The sequence below is a fragment of the Pelmatolapia mariae genome, linkage group LG10_11 (assembly GCF_036321145.2).
Source record: "Pelmatolapia mariae isolate MD_Pm_ZW linkage group LG10_11, Pm_UMD_F_2, whole genome shotgun sequence".
Taxonomy (NCBI): Eukaryota; Metazoa; Chordata; class Actinopteri; order Cichliformes; family Cichlidae; genus Pelmatolapia; species Pelmatolapia mariae.
The window spans coordinates 43,996,911-44,018,842 of NC_086236.1; positions in this window are offsets into that span (position 1 = coordinate 43,996,911).

Genomic DNA, 21,932 nt, shown 5'->3' on the forward strand with positions numbered 1-21,932 from the left:
AACTCATTTTCATATTCAAGATCCTGTGTTCAAAGTCACTTCCCCATTCTCAAGCACAGTTCGAACTTCAGCAGGTTATCTTTACCATGTCTGTATACCGAAATGCAATGAGTTGCTGCCAGAGGAGACATTTGCATAAATAGGCAACTGAAAATTGAACAGGAATACACACTTTTTATCTTTTACATGTGCCAGCTAAAAATGCATTTCCCTCGTTGCAGTGACAGTGCTTATGGCCAACATTTTTAATTTGCAGGGAAGTACACAGACACCCTGCTGTGCTTTCATTCAGTCATGGTGCACAGCAAAGCTGCTCTGGTCTACAAATCATCTCACACCTGTTTATTCTGCTTTAGCACCGGAGTTTAAAACTAAACAGAACATCTTTAAATCACGTTTGAGAAAGATATGGATAAGCACACCATGTTTATATGATATTATACTGAACACAGATTAATAATAGTTGATGGTTGTAATGAAGGTAGGGCAAGTCAGAGGTTTGTAGTTTTAATATTTATGATTTGGGGTGTAAGAAATAATTGATAATGGCGAGGAGCTTAGCAAAGGGTGTATTTGCTCAGTTTTTTGAATTTAAACAGAAAGTGTTTCAATATATTTAATTGAATGCAGTGGGGAGGAAAAATGCTGTGCTCAAGTCAAACAGCACCAAAGGAGTTTGCACTGAAGAAGGTTCACTTAGTTGCTTCCTGTACTTGCACTATGTCCCTAAATATGTCTGTTATAATCACATACTCACTAGCCATCATATTATTAACAATTATCTAATCAGCCAATCACACTGTAGCAATTTAGTGCATTCAGACATAATCAAGATGACCTGCTGAAGTTCAAATCAAGTATCAGACAGAGGAAGAAAGGTGATGATAGTGGCTTTGAGCATGCCATGATTGACAGCTGGTCTGAATATTTAAAAAACTGCTAAACTGCTGGTATTTTCCCAAACAACCATCTGTAGGATTTAAAGAAAACGATTCAAAGGGGGGAAAATATCCAGTGAGTAGCAGTTCTCTGAGTGTACAACACAGTGAATCTTGAAGCAGATGGGCTGCAAGCTGACCACACTGGGTGGCATTTCTGCCAGTAGAAACAGGAAACTGAGGCTATGGTTCACAAAGGTTCACCAAAACTGGACAACAGAAGATTGGAAAAACATCGCCTGGTCTGATGAGTCTCAGTTTCTGCTGTGACATGCAGATGGTAGGATCTGAATTATATAATCAACAGGAAAACCTGACTGAACCTGCCGTGTACAGTGAGGTCCAGAAATAGTTGGACAGAGAAAACTTTTTTCTAATTTTTGTTCTGTACATTACCATTTCAGCAGACGTTCAGCTTTAATTCAGTGGGCTGAACAAAAAGATTGCAGAAAATGGTGAGAAGCTAAGGATTTTTTAATTCAATCCCTCCTTTTCAGCGGCTCAAAATTGGACAAATTAAATAACTGAAAATAAATTGTTCATTTCTAATACTTGGTTGAAAACCCTTTGACAATGACAGCCTGAAGTCTTGAACTCATGGACATCAGCAGACGCTGGCTTTCCTTCTTTTTAATGCTCTGCCATATTGTAGCAGTTTCTTGGACGGACTTTTCTGTTTTCGCAGTTTAAGGACGACTTGTTTCACCTACACAGAGCGATCCTTTGACCGCACGTTGTCTGTTCACAGCAAAGTCTTCCAAATGGAAGCACCACACCTCAAATCAACTCCAGGCCTTTTATCTGCTTAATTGATGACATAACGAAGGAACTGCCCACACCTGCCCATGAAAGACACTTTGAGTCAATTACTTTTGGCCCCTTTAAAGAGAGGGTGGCACATGTTAAGGAGCTGAAATTCCTAAACTCTTCATCCAATTTAAAAGTGGATACCCTCAAATAAAAGCTAACAGTCTGTCCATGTTTATTATATAACTACAATTAAGATAAGATCAGATAAGATAACCTTTATTAGTCCCACGTGTGGGAAATTTGAAGGCGTTTCAGTAAACAGATTTAAAAAAAAAAAAAACTTGTGTCAGTGTGCAAATATATATGGACCTCACTGTATGAGTTCAGGATAGTGATGGTGGTGTAATGGGTGAGAGGCAGAGTTGGGAAGCAAAGAAGTACCAATAGTTTGTTACTGTACTTAAGTACAATTTTCAGGTACTTTACTTCAGTACGTTTTCAAAAACCTACTTTTGGTTTAACGTATTTGAGGGGAGTTATTATTTCGCCTCCAAACATCAAACAGACTTGAGCCTAAACAGAACCACAGGAAAGGCAGGCCTGTTCGTTTATTAATCACCAGAGGATGTCGCATAAAACAGGATGAGTCAGGATTTAAAAGATTAATTTTCTTTGTTTGCTTTGTTTTTGTCACAACACCAGAAGGACTGCAGGTGTCCATGAATCGCAACTAGCGCTACAGAAGAGGAACAAGCATAAAGGGAGTAATATTTTTTAAGTTTCGGGTAATTTCAGTGTTTTTATCAGCTCAACAAGTATCAGCAAACACACAAAGTGATTGTGGGCAGTCTGTCACACAGTGTGTTGCTAGCTGTTGGACTTTTGTCTGTACTTTTGTCAACTCTGGTGAGAGGGATGTTTTCTTGGCACACTCTGGACTGTTTAATACCAACTAAGCATCGTTTAAGCACCAGAGCCTGGTTGAGTGTTGTTGCTGATGATATCCATCCCTTATGACCACAGTCATCTATGGATGGCTGCTTTCTGCAGTATAACATTTCTCTAAACTCAAATAATCTCAAACTATTTGTTTTCAACATGACAATGAGTGAAAATATTAATAATGCTGTCAATTTTGCTGTCAATTGTCAGTTTTCCAAATACAATATGTAAAATTCAGCCTCACTTACTGCTATATTAATTTGAATGTTCTTTCGCCTTCTTCCACAACGATTTTATGATTATAATTTGACAGTCAAATCTGAAATGAACTACCACAGAAGTTAGCTGCTCACGATTTTTATGAGCCTGTAAACTACTGAGCTGTCAGCACAGCCTGGTAGTCATTTTCAGGATATTGAAGAATATTATTTGTGCTATAGCGTCCTTGGAGAGGTTTAGTCTTCTCCTTCGTTTTATGTCTGTGGTCTTTTCCTTCATAACTTGATAAATAGTGGGCATAAATACAGACAGAGAACACATAGTCAAATATATTTCCCTCCATTATTAAATTCCAACCTCATGTCTTATGAATACAGAGTTTAGACTTGGTCGACTGGTGTGCACAAAATTAATTATTCGGATTAATTCGAGCTATCACTTCAAACAATAATGAAAGCATTGGTGCCAAATCCATTCAGTGTTTTTTCCCCTTTCTTAACAATACTGAGGTAATAATATTTTCTTATGTAAAGAGAACGTCTCCCCTGACATGATAGCTGTGACTGACAATCCTCTGTCTGAATATGGACAAGCTAAATGAAAATCCACAAGATGCTGTTTTCTTCTGAGTGTGTGTGTTTTTCCATTCACAGCCATATTTAGTAATAATGGATAATGAGTTTCAGCAGTTTCTGTTGATAATTATGCAACAGTGATTTGTTTGGGTCTAGGACTTGATGAGGTTTTCTGATTTCCACCGGGAAGAGACAGCCCGCACAATGTAGATTTGACAAGACCCAGGCAGCATGTGCTAATTTAAAATGCTTGCAGCACACGTTGTGTCAGCCATTAACGTGAGCTTTGTAGTCAAGCTTTGTTGTCTTTTACGGTGAGAGCGATGCTAGAGCCTAAAATTTAGGGGGACATGATTTGTTGTAATGCTGCGTGACCAGAGGCAACACAGCAAACCAAAGAGGCATTCTCAGGCATTTTTTTTAAATATATCTTTTTTTAAAGGTTCAAATTCTGGAGCAGCTCTCCTTCTGGAAAAACATTATTCACTCGGGGTTATGTGACAAGCCCGACTTCAGTGTTTATTTAGCTATTTCCTGTTTTATGTTGTTTACTTAGTTCCTTGAGTGCTTTTGGGCTTTTATCCTGGATTTGTCTGCTCCGTGTCTTTTTATTTGTGTTTTCTATTCTGTGTTTATCCAGTTACCTGTTCACTTCCATTAGTCTTCTTGTTCCTCCCCTTGATCCTATTGTCCTCACCTGTTAAACACTCACAGATAGGAAGACAGCTCCAAAAAATTGTTCTCATCTGAATCGTTATTATGGCTGAGATTGAAATCTCACTGCTAAATAAATGTCGGATCAACATTAAAATACTGATGAAACCTGGCAGTGTGACAGGAACGACATTGATTCATAGTCCTGCTCATAAGTGATAGCGGATCAGGTGACAATGATGAGATTGACAAGTCACTGATTTATAGTTGCCCGGGAGATGATCTCGTGGTAGACAATATTACCATACTCCATAAATCTCCTCTGTGAATACATCAGAGTTAATAATGTATTTATTTAATCAGTAATATCCATCACTGCCTGCCTATGCCATTAAAGCTGCTATCGTCAGGATTATTACCTACATATCTCTTGTTTTTATCTATAATAGAACGGGACATATTGTTTTTTATTGCCCTTTAATTCTAATGGTCTGACTGTTCATATTTGTTTATATGCAAGTATACCAAGTATAGCAGTAATTTAATTGTATGCTTGTGCTTAATGACAGCAAAGCTTATCTTATCTTATTTTGTATGCGTATTGTAAAACACACATTATATTTATGACTGTCAGAGTGGTCACTATCAGATACTTCTAAAATGTCATTTAGTGAAGTTTACTTGCTAACGTAACTGATAGAACCTAGAATGATTATGTTTGCTAGGATGAATTAGGGAAATAGACAGAAAGATATATACAAATTGGAAAATCTGAGCAAAGTGTGGTCCTATCATATTTTTTTCACGTGCTTATTCAGTTTTTTTCCTTTATGTCTTCTGACTCAGCAAATTGGCAGTTTCCCCTGGCAGTTCACAGCTTCGATCCAGACCGGGTGGAGGCAGTACAAGATGTAGGAGCGAATTCACCGAATGTGACGTTAAAAAGATGAAATAGACTTGTGTTTTTAACTGACTTGAAGTTGTCTGTTGTCATTTACATGTTACATCAAGCCTAATGTTACTTTGGTACTTTGCTGAAATACCACTGAGGCTCTGTTAATCTTCTTTTGTGATGTATCTGCTTCAGTATTAATCAATCAATAATCAATGACAGAATTTGACGTTGAATTTGAAAAGTGGTAAGTGTATTAGTAATATAATATTGATTCAGTGAAATTTAGGTTGACAATACGATGTTGGTTTAAAATAGTTTCAGCTCCTGTTGCTCTCTGTATTCGCCCCTGTTGTGTTGACTCCTCCCGACTGGCCTTGGGCATCTGTCGTATCAAGTCGTTGCCAAAAGTTTGCATAAATTCATCACGGGCATGAACGTCGTGGTGTTTTGTGGACTTTTAATGATTCCTTTGAACTGTTTTTGTTCACAGATTGAATAATTGTACAGGATACACCTTCAATGACTTAGTAGCCACCAACAATCTTCTTGTCACGATCCCTCTGTCCTCGCCATGCTGGCTCACCACCTTTTGTCCATTTCCTCTCGCTCGTGTGTGTGTTTTGGTTTTGATGCTGAAACGGGGCCTTCCTCAATTTCCCACCTTTTACTTCCACACACATGATGCAGTCACACACCTGTTCCTGCTGTCCTCATCTGTGGCCACTAGTTAAGGCGGTGGAAGACCTTCAGTCTTTGGTGGATGGTGTAAAGAGAGCAGCTGGTGTGATCTGGCGCTTTTATCTCTGTGTTGGTGCTTACCTGTTTCCTTGTCAGCAGATTCTGGAGTACACCCTGGCTAAAGAGCAGTGAGCTGTTTTGTGTTCTTGTGACTGAAGCTTTGGATCTGTGTGGATTTGTGGATTATCCCTGTCGTACGGAAGCCCTGGATCTTCCCTAGAGTTTATCTTCTGTTTGAACAGTTTTGGCACTGTGAATAAATGCACTGAACCGTCTGAGTAAGTCCTGCCTCACCTGTGATCCTTTACACCTCTGGCTGCATATTTGAGCACTCCTCTTGGCAGAATAGCTCTGTCCTACTTCCCATCCTGCTCTGCTCTTGGACTCTGCTCTGCTATGTAGCTTCCTCACAGTCTAAACAACAAATGGTTTATTACTCAAACTCTGTACTTCAATAAATCATGTTTGTTTCTTTTAGTTTCCCTTTTGTCTTTTGCTTTGGAAGCTCCTTATATACCTGTTTGTTTCCCTTTGCTTTCCTCCCTGTCGTTTATTCGACGTTTTTGGGCCACTTTTGAAGAATTTTGGAATTAGAATTGCTGCTTTGTGTTTCTCATTCGACTCCTCCACAATCTGAATAAAATGTAACTCTGCCTGCCTTTTAAATCATGCATTTAGGTCCTTTGCCAGGACATTAAGGCACTTCTGACTTCTGCAGCACAGATGGTGATTCTGGGCTGTTAACATATGCCTGAGTAATGGTTTGAAAAAGGAATAATAAATGGTTTTGTAATTGAACTGCTCTTTTGTTAATTGACAAGTGTTTGTTTAATGGAGCATGTCTGTAACACACACTCCAAATGGCCTGCAATATTTCAGCAATAAATCTTTAATGCCTCTTTACCTGAAGGTTTTTACACTAATTATGTTTATACGCACACACACACACACGTTATTTTCTTCCATTGACTATCCTTACTCCTGCTCTCACTGGACAATTTCCTTGAGGGTCGCTGGATATCTGCGCTAAATTGTAGTGACGGTGCAGTATGAAAATGGGTGTCAGGTGGGAAATGAGATGGAAGAAAGCACAAGGTACTTCTCTAGCAATTGCAGGAGTGTAAGGCACAGACACAGAGCTTGCAAAAATGTACAAAAACTGTTATTAGAAAAATCAAAAATTACATGAGGGGAGAGAGGAAAAGGCTTATGTAACAGCCGGATGAGACAGAATTTTATTATACACATGACTGTTTCTGTGGCAGGGGCTCATCAGCTTTCTCTGTTAAAAGGAAACCTGCTAAAAGGTTGAGAAAAGCATTTGACTGTTATATCCCTTGATACCACAGAGTACATCCATCTGTAGAAGCTGAGGTCAAGTTCTACAGCAATGGTTTTTGGCTTTTGTCATGCAAAACAAAGTCACAGCTCCAAATATGTAAACAATAGTTTTTAAAGTGTTTATGATGTAAGAAGTGAATATACCAGTGGTGCCACTAGGTCTCAGGAGTTGAATTTAATTAAACTTAAAACAAATCTCTAGGACTGTCTTAGTTCATCTGCAAGATATTGTCGAAATGAATACAGCAGTTTACACTTAACAGTGTGTGTTCTTTCAGAGTATTTGAAATACGTAAGCTGGCGAATAAGGAAAAGGCTGTATGAATCATGAATGCATGAATCATGTAACACCAATGTAATGTCAAAATAGAGCATCACAGACAGTAAATGACTTCCAAGGTTACAAAAGCAATAAACAACAAGCATGTCCCAGCTGAGTCCATCACTTTATTGTGTTCCCTAGAAGCAAAGACACTGTCGTCAGTGTGACTCGCAGCTACTGCTTTTCTTTTTTCCTTTTTTTTTTTTTGCTTGTTTTTCTTCATCTGCAGTTCATTGAGCTCTCAGGGCCACCATAGATAATCCAAGGGTGACAGAAACAGAAAAATATACCAAACTGGCTCTGGATGAGAGGGGAAAAAATTACAGAACGAGATGGAGTGAATAGATTTTACAAAAAAACAGCCCTGAGAGGCGAATTTAGGAGCATAGAAAAAAAGAAGAGTGACAGAAAAGTATGCATTTATATTGGGTGGAAATGAGAGAAGAGAAAGTCTGATTTGGAGGACTTCAGTGAGCACTGCCCCCCCCCCAAAAAAAAGACGAAAAAATCGAAGATGGTAAAATGCAGTTGTCAGGGAAACAGTGGCACTATCTCCATATGTATTCTCCCTGAAAGAGAACGAGAGAGCGCTTCTACAATTCTGCCTTTTGCTGTCCTCTGGAAGCCCCGCTAACCTCCCTGCGACATTCGAGGGCAGTGACACATACTGAGAAGTTTATATCTGCATTTGGCCAGAAAGGACGCTGAATGATGAATATGCGGAAATAGAAACTGAGGTTTAGCTGAAAACCAACTGAGAGCTGCCTAAAGGAAAACAATGAAAAAAATGAAAGCTTTTACAGGAAAGTAATTAGAAAATAGTAAACAAGGATAATTTCTGTGGAGTAGTAAGAAAAGTTGTCGAGTGGATCCACGGTGTTAGACGTTAATTTTAGCTGACAAGTGAGTGAAAGGTTACTTTGTCCTGTAAGTGGAAAGAGATAAAATCCAGACTATAAAGCCAAATCCATTTTAAATTTAACTATTGACAGCTTAAATCATCCTTTCTCTGATTTCTGCTCTCTCCCATAAATTAGATTACAAAAGCATTCATTGAGGAAGCTTATTTTGCACATTTCCTGCAATTTCATGTAATTACCTGGTCTCTATGAAATTTCTCACTGATTTTTTTAGGTGAAATGCATAAGGTTTACTTGCTGCAAATTGCTTTTCAGTGCTTAGTTTCTATCTGCAAATCAATAGGACATTTTGGTTGTTTTACAGAAGCAGCTTTGCAAATATAACCTGCCAGTTTTCCCACTGGCAGCTGTAGCTATTAGAGGGTGACGGTTACAGAGGTTCTCCACACTTCTGGGCATTTTTTAAAAGCTATTTACTAAGTGATATTACGGCACCGTGATGACACACATCAGTGCTGGTGATATTTTGTTTTTGGTCCAAATTTATAAACATGAGCACTGGCTGAAAACCGTTGAGACCAGTGAGTCTGAGAAACCACACTCCTGTGTTTATTAAGACTTATCATTCAAAGGCATTTGTGGTGTATTTTTATCTTTTTTTGATAACTTGGAGCTTTTCAGTTCTGCTGCAGTGGTTGAGACTTGTGTTTTCGACAGCTGTGGAAGCACCACCAGACTGCGTTCGTTCCCTTCAGATGCTCATATGGTCAACAGTGTTTGCAGATGGCAGTGCAATCCCAAGAGAGGGGGGAGGGTCGGATTAGCTCCTAGTTGTGGAGAACTGTATGTTCTCCAAAATCTATGTATGTATACAAACCCATACATATATAAACATGATAAACAGGTATCTTTACGTAGTCTATGGTTCTCCTTTATAGTTCCCTTTGATTGTGCAGTGGGTGGCTTAGAGCTGGGGTTCAACCTGCACTTCAGAGTGGCTCCAATTACAATGACCCTTTATAAAGTGTTTACAAGTTATAGCTAATGTTCTTGTTATGAAATGTTAACAAATCACTCAGTCAAAGGTCTGTCCATTGTCATTATTAAGAACTGCTTTTGAGTAATGAGGTCATTAATATGGGGTCAGAGGTCTGTAAGCTTGTAATGGGCAACTTAAATGTCTGTAATTGTAACTATTGAAAGTTGTTTGAAATCCAAGTTTTCAATTGTAAACATTCGACTACTCTCACGGCATTATGCTAATGATGGTCATCTGGCTCAGCCACACTAGAGCAGGGGTGACAGACATAAGGCCCGGGGGCCAGAATCAGCCTTGTGATGACTCCAGTCCGGCCCACTGAATGCCAGTACCAGCATTGGTATTGGAATTGGTATTCATCCAGCAACTGCCAACAACCTTCAGCCACTCACCAACCAGGGAGTCACTGAACGGCCTCACAGGTTGGCCTGTGTGACTCAAGCCTTAGCTAAGTAGAAAGAAGGAATGTCAAGATAGCTAAACTTGTTCTCTCTGCCTGTTTATATTTGTATAATCAGTAAAAATCAACCAAAGTGTAAAAAGATAGGATGTCCATTTGACGAGTGGGAGTTTCTATTAAGCTCAAGGACACACTGGGTATGATTTCAGCATTGCAGTAGTTTCATATTTAGCCTTCCTTACATAACAATAGAGGTAAAAATCATCTTTGGTAACTGTTGGTATGAAAGAAAGTAAATTTACCTCAAAAATGTGAAATTATTCCTTCAACAGATGACTACAGAACCCATGGGAATCAAATCACTCAGCTGACTAAAGGAAGATGTTATTATAGGACAAAAATGGTTTGGCTTCTCCAATTCACTCATCATTGTGAATATGGTGCAGCTATAAGGTATAATTTGTCAGCGAGAGAGAGAGAGAGAGAGCCACTGTGGCGCTGGCAGGGCAGAAGGAGGCGTCTGCAGCCCATCTACGTTCGTATTTGTTAAACAATGTTTTCGAATGTTATTAAAGGAAGAAAAGAGCTGTCACTGCTCACAGCTGTGATAAAGTAGCTGAGCAGAAGGTGACCATAGCCAGTGAGGAATGTCAATAGTAAAAGATAAACAGAAAAGCAATATTATTTTTCATATCTTTCCATAACACAGTCTATAAACCCAGACAAGCATAATCATCATCAGTGGGAGAAAAAACAGAAATATAAATATTATAAATACCATACATACAAGACAGATGATGTGTTTGGTTTTCTGAACAGGGGTTGAAGGCATTACATCAACTCAACAACTTGTTGCTATTCAGACCTTCACTCTCTGGAAGCGGAGGACTTGTTTATGGTTCTCGCTGCATGGTTGCATTTGTGTTAGTAGCTCCTGATCGCCACTGACATTTACAGCTGGCTAAAGGCAATGGCATCATTCCACCTTAACCTTGTCTCCCTAAAACACAGCATGGCTAATTCCTGTACACTGAGTGATCCTGTGCTGTATCGTTTCTGTTGATCTAAAGTGCATGACATCGTTGCATCACTGGCCCCCTCAGCAGCTCAGGGTTTCTTCCAAAGATTATTTAAACTAAAAGGAATAGGTTAAGAGTCCTCTGTGGCTCAAACACGTGGTCTGTAGGATTATGACCAAAGGCTTAAAGCAGGATGGGACCCAATGTGGGAAGCCTTTCCCAGGACTGGATTGATGAGGAGGATTATGTGGTCAAGGTTCTGTAAGTGTAGGACTGACAGAATGTTATACAATGATGATAATGACAAACCCTTATTATGGATTTGTTACATTATAAACAGAAACTTGTTTGAATTAAAGTTTTATCTCAGAAATGTCAGCAGCACAATGTAGGCAAGAAGACATTAATCATTTCTGGCTTGAAAATATACCAAAACACAAATTCTGCATTAGCAGCAAATAGAAGAAATGAATAAATGAACTTACAATGAAGACAGGGTTGCAGAGGCTCCTTCAAACATTTTACATTTTTAATTCTACCCAGAGAATAACCGTATTGTAACCACAAAATGGAATGAGTTGCTGAATGAATGAAGATTTAAAAAGCAGGCAATTGGACAGCTAATTGCGAGCTTCCTGTTTTCCTTCAAAGGAGCTCGATAGGAAAAGGCCGACTGCAAACCAAAGTCCTCATTAGGTCCTTATTGAGAAACGGCGTGCTGGACAGAGTTACTCAGAAACCCTGTAGCGAGATTAGTCATCCAAGAAAACAGATGTGACGGTGAATACTGTAGCTCCCTCCTCTCACCCATCAGAAGACAGTGAGGAACAGTGCCTTCCTAATAGCAGCCGGCTCTCATCGACCTCCAAATGGATCACGGTTTTGTTGGCTCAGTGCAACTGAGATGTGTTATCTGATTGTGGAAATAGAGCCATAAACAAGATCCTATCAGCGATGTTTAACTGAGAGGGTACACAGTAATAGTTCTTGTGTCATTAGAAAGAACATCTGGTTCATTTTATTCTGAAAGGTAAAGAAGGCAAGGCCTTTTTTACTTGTGAGGGTGGAGTGACTAAGGGTGTGAGCTTTTGAAGAGACCTGAAATTATGTTTTTAAAGCATTTAAAAAAATTATATCACGTTATGTATTATATATTATATATAATGTTTACCACATATACCTACAGGGATATTTTTATGTCTGACTGCATATCATGTCCTACAAGGCCACTGAGAAATTATAAATATACAAACAAGGAGAAATAGTAAGCGAGAGCTTCATTAATTCAATTCAATTCAATTTTATTTATACAGCGCCAAATCACAACAACAGTCACCTCAAGGCGCTTTATATGGTTAGGTAGACCCTACAATAATACATACAGAGAAAACCTCAACAATCATATGGCCCCTATGAGCAAGCACTTTGGCAACAGCGGGAAGGAAAAACTCCCTTTTAACAGGAAGAAACCTCCAGCAGAACCAGGCTCAGGGAGGGGCGGGGCCATCTGCCGCGACCATTTAGGGTGAGAGAAGGAAGACAGGATAAAAGACATGCATTATTCCGTAGAAGTGCTGTTGTTAACCTCCGAGGACCTGGCGTCCACATATGTGGACATCACATTTTGGGTTATTTAGACCAAAATACTCAATTCTGCTCTACAAGGGCCTGATATCCACTTACGAGGACATTATACTGCTGCTGTTCCATCAAAATTTTAAACGAATACCCTCATATGTGGCTCTCATTTTTCTGAAAACAAAAATAAGGTAAAGAAAAAAATCTGGTAATTCTTTATTTTTACATTCATTGGGACCCAATATGCCCAAATATCATAGAGAAATTAAAAATGCATGCCGTGGAAGAGTTCGGGTCTTAGGAGGTTAAACATCTGTGCATTTCTTTCTCTTTTTACATATTTTTAATAAAAGCTGGTGTTTTTTATATAAGTTCCCTCCTCCTGCTTTGGTGAAAAGTCTGAGTTTTTCCACTAATTTTGAGTTCCCACAAGGCTCATTGAATAGGAGAGGCAAGGAGAGCTAAATTTCCATGAGAATGGCTTCAGCCTCATTACACTTGATAATTTTGTTTGTGAGGACTGTCTGAAATGGAGGAGACACTTTGGCCACCGTTTAAGGAGGAACATGTGAATATTCATTATTATTATTATTATTATTATTATTATTGTTATTAGTAGTAGTAGTAGTAGTAGTAGCAGTAGTATCAGTATTATTATTATCATTAATATTAAAATGCTTTTGGAGCTATTATTCAGCACTCCTGAATTAGACAGCAAAGTCATTCTGCTGGTTTTGATTTGTAACAAATCTTCCTGCTGTGTCATTATTGCGTTTTTGTTTTAAGTCTCCTTTGATCGGACATCTTTGTATAAACTCTGAGGTCTACAGTTTGCACATTTCTGTTTATAGACCACTGCAGACAGCTTGCATAAAGATAAATTCATTTTTCCCAACATCCCACCTTAATAGCTTGAGAGAAATAGCAAAGCTGAAAAGATATATTGGTTTAAGCAACCATTATAAAGTTTATACAGTGGGTACTTTTGTTACTACATTTGTTTGCAGTAGTTTATCAAACTGTCTTTTAGGAGCAGCTCTGAAATAGCTTTTTAAGATCCAAACAGAATCCTGTATTCTGTCCTCCAGTGCTCTCAAGCACATTACTGTGTCTCTTTCTGGTCTGGGTCATTTCACATAGACATAAGCAACCATGCATGTAATATCTGGTACTGTCTGAATGCCATTCCCCTGGCTCCCTTTTCTGACAAACACGACTTTTTCCAAACATCTGCTAAGTTGTATGTAATCAAGTGAGAGTGTAAAGCAGCCTCATAGGTCTTTTGTGCAAGCAGCTGTTTGAGAAAGTAACCTTAAAATGAAAACAGTATTATTTATTATGGTAGCGGCAATCGAAGGAGACAGGTGACATTGTTTTGGAGCCGCCAGTCTGGACTTCCACACGCGAGACATCTGGTGTCGAATCACTTTAAACAACTTAATCAGGAAGAGTTGGGCGAGTTCTCACCAGATTTAAGAACAGCCACGGCTCCAGGCTTCCCTTCCTCTGAACTGTATAATCTACGTCAGGGGTGCCCAATCCCAGTCCTCGAGAGCTACCGTCCTGCAGCTTTTAGATGGATCCTTGTTCCGACACACCTGAATCAAATGAATGGCTTGTTATCAGGCATTTGCCAAACTTGATGGCATGCTGAAGAGGCAATCAAACCATTTGATTCAGCTGTGTTGGAGTAGGGCTGCATCTAAAAGCTGCAGGACAGTAGCTCTCGAGGACTGGGATTGGGCACCCCTGATCTACGTGATTATTTACCCATCAGAAGGAAGCTGGTCGAGGTGAAGTTTGCTTTGCAATTCCTAATTAAATGGATTCTATATCAAAGAGGTAGGTGTATATCCAAGACATGAATATCACACCAGGGTCTGACAGCTCTCAACATCAAATGCATTTCGTTTAACAACTCATGAGCAAAGGCAGCAAAACGGCACTCGAGAGCTGGAAGATGAGGCAGTTGCAGTACAGAGTTACAGATCATTGAGTCTGTGCTGTTCAAAGAGTCTTCTCTCAGACACAACAGTCATAAAGGTGAACACTGGAAACTTTATGCCCAGGTTTAACAAGGAAGACTCAAAACACGAGGCATAAAGCTTGCTGAAACATTCCTGCTTCTACTTCTGCAAGTGCATTTTCCTTTAATTTTAGTTAGCAGTGACTCAGGTGACGCAGTGACAGCTTGTGCCGGCCTGCTGTTTGACTAGTCCAAAATCCAAATACACAATACCTGAGGCAGCAACATGAAAAAATCTCAGTATGTTTGGAAGTGTAATTTTAGAGCATCACAGGCTTCTCAGCAGATGAAACAGTTGCAGAGGTTGTGAGAGATCAGCAGGGTGCTGGAGTGCATTAATGGCACCGTTTCAAAGTGTGAAGACAGTTTGGATGCTTTAGAAACTGCAGATGTTCCAAATTGAAAAGTTTCATAGGGAGATAATGTTTCCTGGCAGCAGGTTGGTATAACATCACTTTCAAGATGCATTAGAGGCAGGAGGAAAACTGATATTGCAGGGACTCAAACTCAAGGCCGTTGCTTTCCTGAACGCTTGTCTCTTCTAGGCAAAAACTGAGTCACTTACTCTTTTCAAAACTATGCAACAGAAAATAGCACTTCACAATACAGATGGTGCCTCTTGTGAGTTTGCAGCATTTGATATGTAATTCTTCTGAATATGGGAATTCATTTTCAGTTCCTGAACATGTGCACTAACAACACATGAAATGTACAATAAAATAAGAGAATAACAGAAGTTCCCACTGGGTATTTTAAAATAAAAGATATTTTACGTAATAAACTTCAGGGCTTACTAAACAAAAGGACAAAAGATGGCGGATCGATTATTACATTATTTTGCGCGTTTAACTGTGTTTGTAACATTTTATAAGTCAATATTGCTTCCAAAGGATGGTTTTTTGTCAGGGTGCTGGGTTGTTGACCAAGCATTTTGACTGTCTTCTGTCATTTAGATTTCTTTTTGGTGTTTTGGGGAAATGTTTAAGTGTTAAATTTAGATAATTTTATGATCTGTGTTTTCTTGTCGATTCCCTGTGTTAGTCTGTCCTCTGTGTATGTCTCTTAAGTTATACAGTGTCTCCTTCATGTCTCACCTCCCTTTCCCATTTACATATTCCCCTTGTGTTATCACTCCGTGTCTTCCGTCCGTGCTTGCATGTATGTTGTCCCCAGCCCGTCATGTCTCTCTCTCTTTCTCCATGTCCCTTGCTCCCCCTCTCACTGTGTCTCATCTCCCTTAACTGTTTCTGCGTTTCCACTCTTTGTGACTAGCACGTCTAGTTTCCCTGAGCATTCTTTCCTCCTGGCTCCTGTGTCAAGTTGAGTGTATTAGTCTGCATCTTAGTGTTTCCTGTTTTACTTTGACAGTGTCGGTCCTGTGTTCAGTGTGTTTAATTTTGCTTCCTCTGTGTCGTTAGGTCTATTCATCCCAGCAGTGTTCCCATGTGTTTCCTCTCTCCCTAATGACCCTCATGTGCTTATATTGTGTCTGTTTTCTTTTGTCCTTTGTCGGCTTGTCTGTGTTCCTCGCATCATGTTCCAGTTCCCTCGTCCAGGTCTCATGTTCCGGTTTCCCTGTGTTTTGGTGTCTTAGCTTTGCTTTAGTTTGCCCAGTTTAGTCAAGTCTCGGTTTCACCTTTGGCCTTTTATTTAACATTCCAGCCTTCCCTTTCTAACATTGAACTTGTGGGTTTCCTTCAGATACCTTGGTTTTCCCCCTTCCCAGCTAAAACAGCAAATGAGAGGAGGTAAACGGATTCGTACACAGACATGCCATCGCGTGCTGGAAGCCGACATATCACAGATTCTGAAGCAGCAGGTTTCGTCACTCTGACCAAAATTCACTGAACCAGCAGCCAAAGAAGATGAAAACTACGCTTCACATTTGATAAACTTACTTTGGCAATTTTGCTTCCACCACAATAAAATCACACTTCCTGCACAGCTCTTTCTCTCTCTCTCAGTGTACTTCAAGAACAGTTTCCCAACAAAAATCTCTGTTTTCTTTATTATTTGCTTGCTTATTTTCCCAACAAAAATCTCTGTTTTCTTTATTATTTGCTTGCTTATTACACACCAGTCTACCGTTGTGTACAGCGCTGTCGGCGGCTGTTTTTGTTTGTTTGTTTGTTTGTTTTTCATCTCACACCTTTTGACCTCCAACAAGAAAGCCTCATGTCTGCTATTCAATACCAAAGAAATGTAAACTTTTAAAATTATGCCAAATTGCAAAACGCTTAGCTGTGACTCTAATAAAACCTCTGTAACTTTGCTCTGCGTCACTTCAGCAGCATCAGGTAATGTTCATATGTTGATTCATGCTTTTCTTCTGTTATTGTTTTACTGCAGATTATTTTTAAGGTTAACTGCTATAAAAAGCCAGGCCAGGAAAATCTCCTTCATATTTTTCTGTGTTTTATCCTCAGTTACTTTGACACAAAGGCATCTGCTGTGATGCTCACACCTCTGATGAAGTCTCACAAGTGTCAGCTTTGTTTTTATTCATAGATATAAAAATATAGATATGTACTGATAAATGATCAGAATTATAATATTTCTGACTGACTAAAAATTGAATTGAATCGAATCAGTTATAGAAATCGAAATCGATACCCAGCCCTAAGATACTTCCAACATCTGATTAAAATGTGTGTAACAGCTGTAATCCTGTCTTTTCTTTCATCTACATCTGGATTTAATTTGTTCCTGTCAGTTTGTTAGGTACAGTGCCAAGGTGAAAACCACTACCAAAAAGAACACAAATCTCACATTTGTGGAAAAAAAAAACCAAAAAAAAAAAAAAACCCCATCTTGATGATCTTCAAGATGTTTTGGGAAAATATTCTGTGGACTGACAAGACAAAAGCTGAACTTTTTGGAAGGTTGAAGTCCCATTACATCTAAAGTAAAACTAAAAGCATTTCAGAAAAGGGAAATCATAGCAACACTCAAACATGGTGGTGGTAGTGTGATGGTCTGGAGCTGCTTTGCCACCTCCCCACATAGCAGACAGGTCTGGCCTGGATCTGGTGTCAAACCGGCACTGCTGGCTGACTTCTGGCATGATAAGTGGTATGTCATCCAGATATGGGCCAGGCCTGGAGTAGATGGCACTGTTTATGTGATGGCATGCCACATCTGGCCCGATTGTGGTTTGGTTTATGTGGCCCAGGCTCATAGAAAACAGGTCTGGCCTGGATCCGGCATCAACCTGGCACTTCTGACTGACTGGTGTATGTCAACCAGCAATGATGGCACTATTTATGTTCCTATTTTCCTATTTTTGTTAGAAGACCCAAATGCCATGTTGCAATACTATACTGCTATGGTAGCCAGCGTTTTAAATGCAGGTTTGAAAGGTTTGTAAACCTAGTGAGGGTTTACTCATGTTTACCACCAGGTGGCTGTAGCTCAGAAGGTAGAGCAGGTCACCTACTGATCGGAAGGTTAGTGGTTTGATCCCTGACTCCTCCAGTCTACGTGTCGAGAGTATGAATGTAGTTAGGAAGCACTCAGTTTAGAGAAAGTGTGTGATTGGGTGAATGTGGCATGTTGAGTACTTTGAGTAATCTGGGAGAGTAGAAAAGCGCTGTATAAGAATCAGTCTGAACACAGTTTCATCATGTTTCTTTTGCACTATTATGTTCCGGCACATGTTGTTATTACATAGTTTGATTACGGTACACATTAGGCTGACATCTGGGCCAGAGCTGAAACTGTTCTGGGCCAGCACAGGGCCAGCAGTGTGTCTGCAACTGGCCAGTGGGTCATGACATGGAGGATTTGCTGTAATTGATGGAACCATGAATTCAGCTCTATACCAGAAAATCTTGGATTATGCAGATTGACCACAATCTGAAACACACGAGCAAGTGCACCTATGAATGGATTTGTTTAAGAAAAAAAGCTAAATGAAGGTTCTGGAGTAGCCTGCTTCTAAGTTGGCCAGAGCGTTTTGATCTGAGAGTGTGACTCTTGCCCTCTGAGACCTGGGATAGGCTAAAACTTAAAAGTTAAACCTGTATTAGCTGCAGGTACACATGAAGGCAGATATACTGAGCTTTGAGGATGGAGCTGTTATATAATGTTTGCACCATAATTCTTTCACTTTTTTTAGCCCCACCAGCGGCATAATAACTCTGATGACAATGCTGTCTGTCGGCTGAGACACATCTGCACTCAGTGAACGTAACTAAAACACACTTAACACACTAAACTCACGTAAACACACTAAAACCTAAATGACTATAATATCATGTCAGAATTATCAGCTGCTGAATCATAAAGATACTGTTCAACATACATTCATACCTCTAAGGTCCAGTGTTCAGTACAATCTTTAATCGCCTGCATGATTATGTTATGTGGGGGAAACTGCGTGCCTACCAAGTCTCATCTGATTCCATTTATAGAGAGGCTGCATGCAGCAACAACAAAGGACAGTGTTACAAATTCATCACTTCACTTCAGAGAAAAATTTCATACAGAGTCAGAAGGGAAATAAGCTTTCAAAAATAGGCCACAGCCACTATGAACCATGTATGCAACATGATAACAGGCGGTGTGAATATATTAACAGGATCAGTGACTCTCATAAGAGTTCAATTTTGAGCTCCTCAAGACAAAGCAGACTGAATTATGCAGCTTTTTATCGGCTATTAACAAGGCTGGTTTAAAAAAAAAAAAAGGTCCCAGACATTCCTGTAATGCTTGTTTTCCTCTGACAGAGATGCAATTATGACAAAAATGTTCCACTGAGCGGTGAAATAAACTCATTCCGAATGACAGCCACGTTGACCCCCTGAGGTCTGGCTCTTACGATCCACAGGGAGTCATCTGATTGGACAGGAGTGGAATTGGCAGAAATGCTCCCAGGAGCAACTTTGACATTAATACTGCATGTACATCACAGTGGGTCTTTAATTTACCTGACATGCGTTTCATGTCACACGTGCAAAGACTTGCATTATGGGTCATGTCAGAAGGAAAGACATAAAGTAGTTGTGTGCAGCATAATTGAAGTCAACTAAAAATCTCACCACAAACCACGTGAACAATAAATGAGCAGGTCACTGCATAAACCTTTCAAAGTGAGCCCAGTGTTCCCATTGGGGCCATCAAATCTGCACTTGATAAGCCATAATGAAAAGAATGAAAATACTGATCTAAGTATGAGCTTAGACACAACAACTGAAGGACAGATTTGTCTGTTGTCATATCAGTCAGCATGTACAGGGTTATATTAGTGACATATGAGCACAGCTTGGAGTTCTGACCCAAAAAGCTCCATTTTCCATCTCATTATATAAAAGAATCTTTATGGTCATGGTCTCAGAGTTAAATGCTATCTGAAAAACTCCGAGTGGACTGTCTCATGTCTTATCTTTAACGTGCCTCCCACGTAGCTTCTCGACCTTAAAGTACTGACTGATGAAGTGATGCTTTTAACAGCTTCCCCCACCTCTGCAAACGATTTCTAAACTGATTCTTGGTCAGGGAGCTTTGTTCAACCCTTCAAGTCCTGATCAATCCGGGCTTCTTTGTGAAGGCCACTGTGCCACCACCTTTGCTCTGTGAGGTCTGCAGAGAGTTACTGAAACCTAATTTCTTGAGTTCTGCATGGCATTCAGTGTGATTTGTGGGACTTTGTGTGAACAGGTGCATTGCATACACGTATCACAATCAAGCTCTAGATTTATCTCAAGAATAATTAAAGCAAACAGCATCACAGCAGATTAAATCTCTTGTCAAGTTGTGCAATGAATTTGCATAAACATTCAGTTTTTCATTGTGGGGATTTGGCTATTGAGTGTTTACAGAAGCAAGGCCATTGTTTCCCAGAGACAAAACGGTAAAGTGCCCACTCCAAGATGAGCTGCTGCCTCAAGTGGAGGAGTTCAAGTATCTCAGGGTCTTGTTCATGAGCGGGGTAAGAGAAGAGCGGGATACTGAAAGGCAAACTGGCGGACACTGCACTGCTCCGTTGTGGTAAATAGAAAGCTCAGCGTAAAGGTGAAGCTGTCGATTTACTGGTCGATCTACGTTTGCAACACTCAGCTATGGTATTGAGCTGTGGGCAGTGACCGAAAGAATAAGATCAGAGGTTCTAGCAGCAGGAATGAGTTTCCTCTGGGGCTCACCCTCAGAGATGTGGTAGGAGCTCAGTCAGAGCTGCTGTAGAGCCCCATGGCTTGGACCCCGATAAACAGTTGAAAAACGATAGGAAGACTGATGGATACCAACAGTTATTCGTTTAAATTAAGCCTGCAAGAAAATTAAACACGCAGACGATCTGAAGGAATTTATGATTTTGCAGGATTTTATGATCTATATCGGGTGAATTTAAAATTTAAAAATTGCCTTTATTTTGAGAAATGGCTCAGAGCATCTGTTTGCTGCTCAGTGTATCACATCTAAAGCACAAAGGACTCAATATTTAGATTAAAAACTGAACACTTTTAAATCAGTGTGAAGACTTTTCTATGTGGATGTAAATTAAAGGTTGATGTAGTCAATGAATGTAGTGACCAAAACTGACATAAAACAACTGCTGTGTATTATTACTGCAGGAAACGCTTATAAGGCTTTAGAAAAGTCTAGAACTGCTAATGATAAAAGCATCCACTTAAGTCAAAAGGCTGTTTTTTTGCTTTTATATTTGCAAGGTAACAATTAGCCCTTCCTTGCAAAGCATTTAGGTGTTTGGAATAGAGTTTCGAGATGATTTCAACAGTTTTGTGTTTGGGGTTTTTCCCACACCAGAAGTCACCAGCTGTCAGAGACACAGAGGTCACAGAGCTGAGCAGCTGTCATTAAATGAAAAGATGGGAATGATGTCGCAGAATCCATTAACAAATTATTACAGAGAAAATTGGGGGCTTTGCACTGATTATTAGTTTTATTTGCTAGAGAGAGTATTTCCAGAACACAATATAATGCCTCATGAGTGTTTTTAATTTAGGCTTCATTTCAGGATTATGTCCAAGTAACATTTCATGGCTAGGTGTAGATTTTAAGCTCACAAAGCAACGTCAACACAAGTGTAGTGTGACAGAATAAAAAGATGAGTGGTTATGCTTTCCCATCTCTGCCTGCACATTAGAGGAGACTTTAATGGAGCAACTGATGCAGAAGAAGTAAATGAATTAGGTTTAAACTCACAGGAAAATCAGATGGTCCATACTCAGCCGAGGGTAGCCGGAAAGCTGTTCCCGTGATTCTTTTCTGCTGAAATACAGACTGCATCTCCAACAATAACAACAAACACCTTCATGGGGGAATGATGGGATGTCATCGCTCCAGGCACAAATGCAGCCTGTTATTTATTATTCATCATAGGCTTGTTTCCTGATCAGAAATGGTGCTGAATGGCTTTAATATGATCCCATTAAGAACTCAGCAGCAACTTCCTCCAGCTTTAGCAACCTGTCAATCTGACACTAACCTGCAAGCCTCTAACCTAAGGTCAGTAACCTCTCAATAGAACAGTGGAAATCTGTGAACTGCGCTGAATGTGTTTTGGTGAATTGTTGCCATCTACTGTTTGCTTTCAGATGTGCAACAGGAAAACTACCATTGCACCATTACCATTCAAATGTGCTGAATGTATGAACAAAGGTATAACAGGTGAATCATT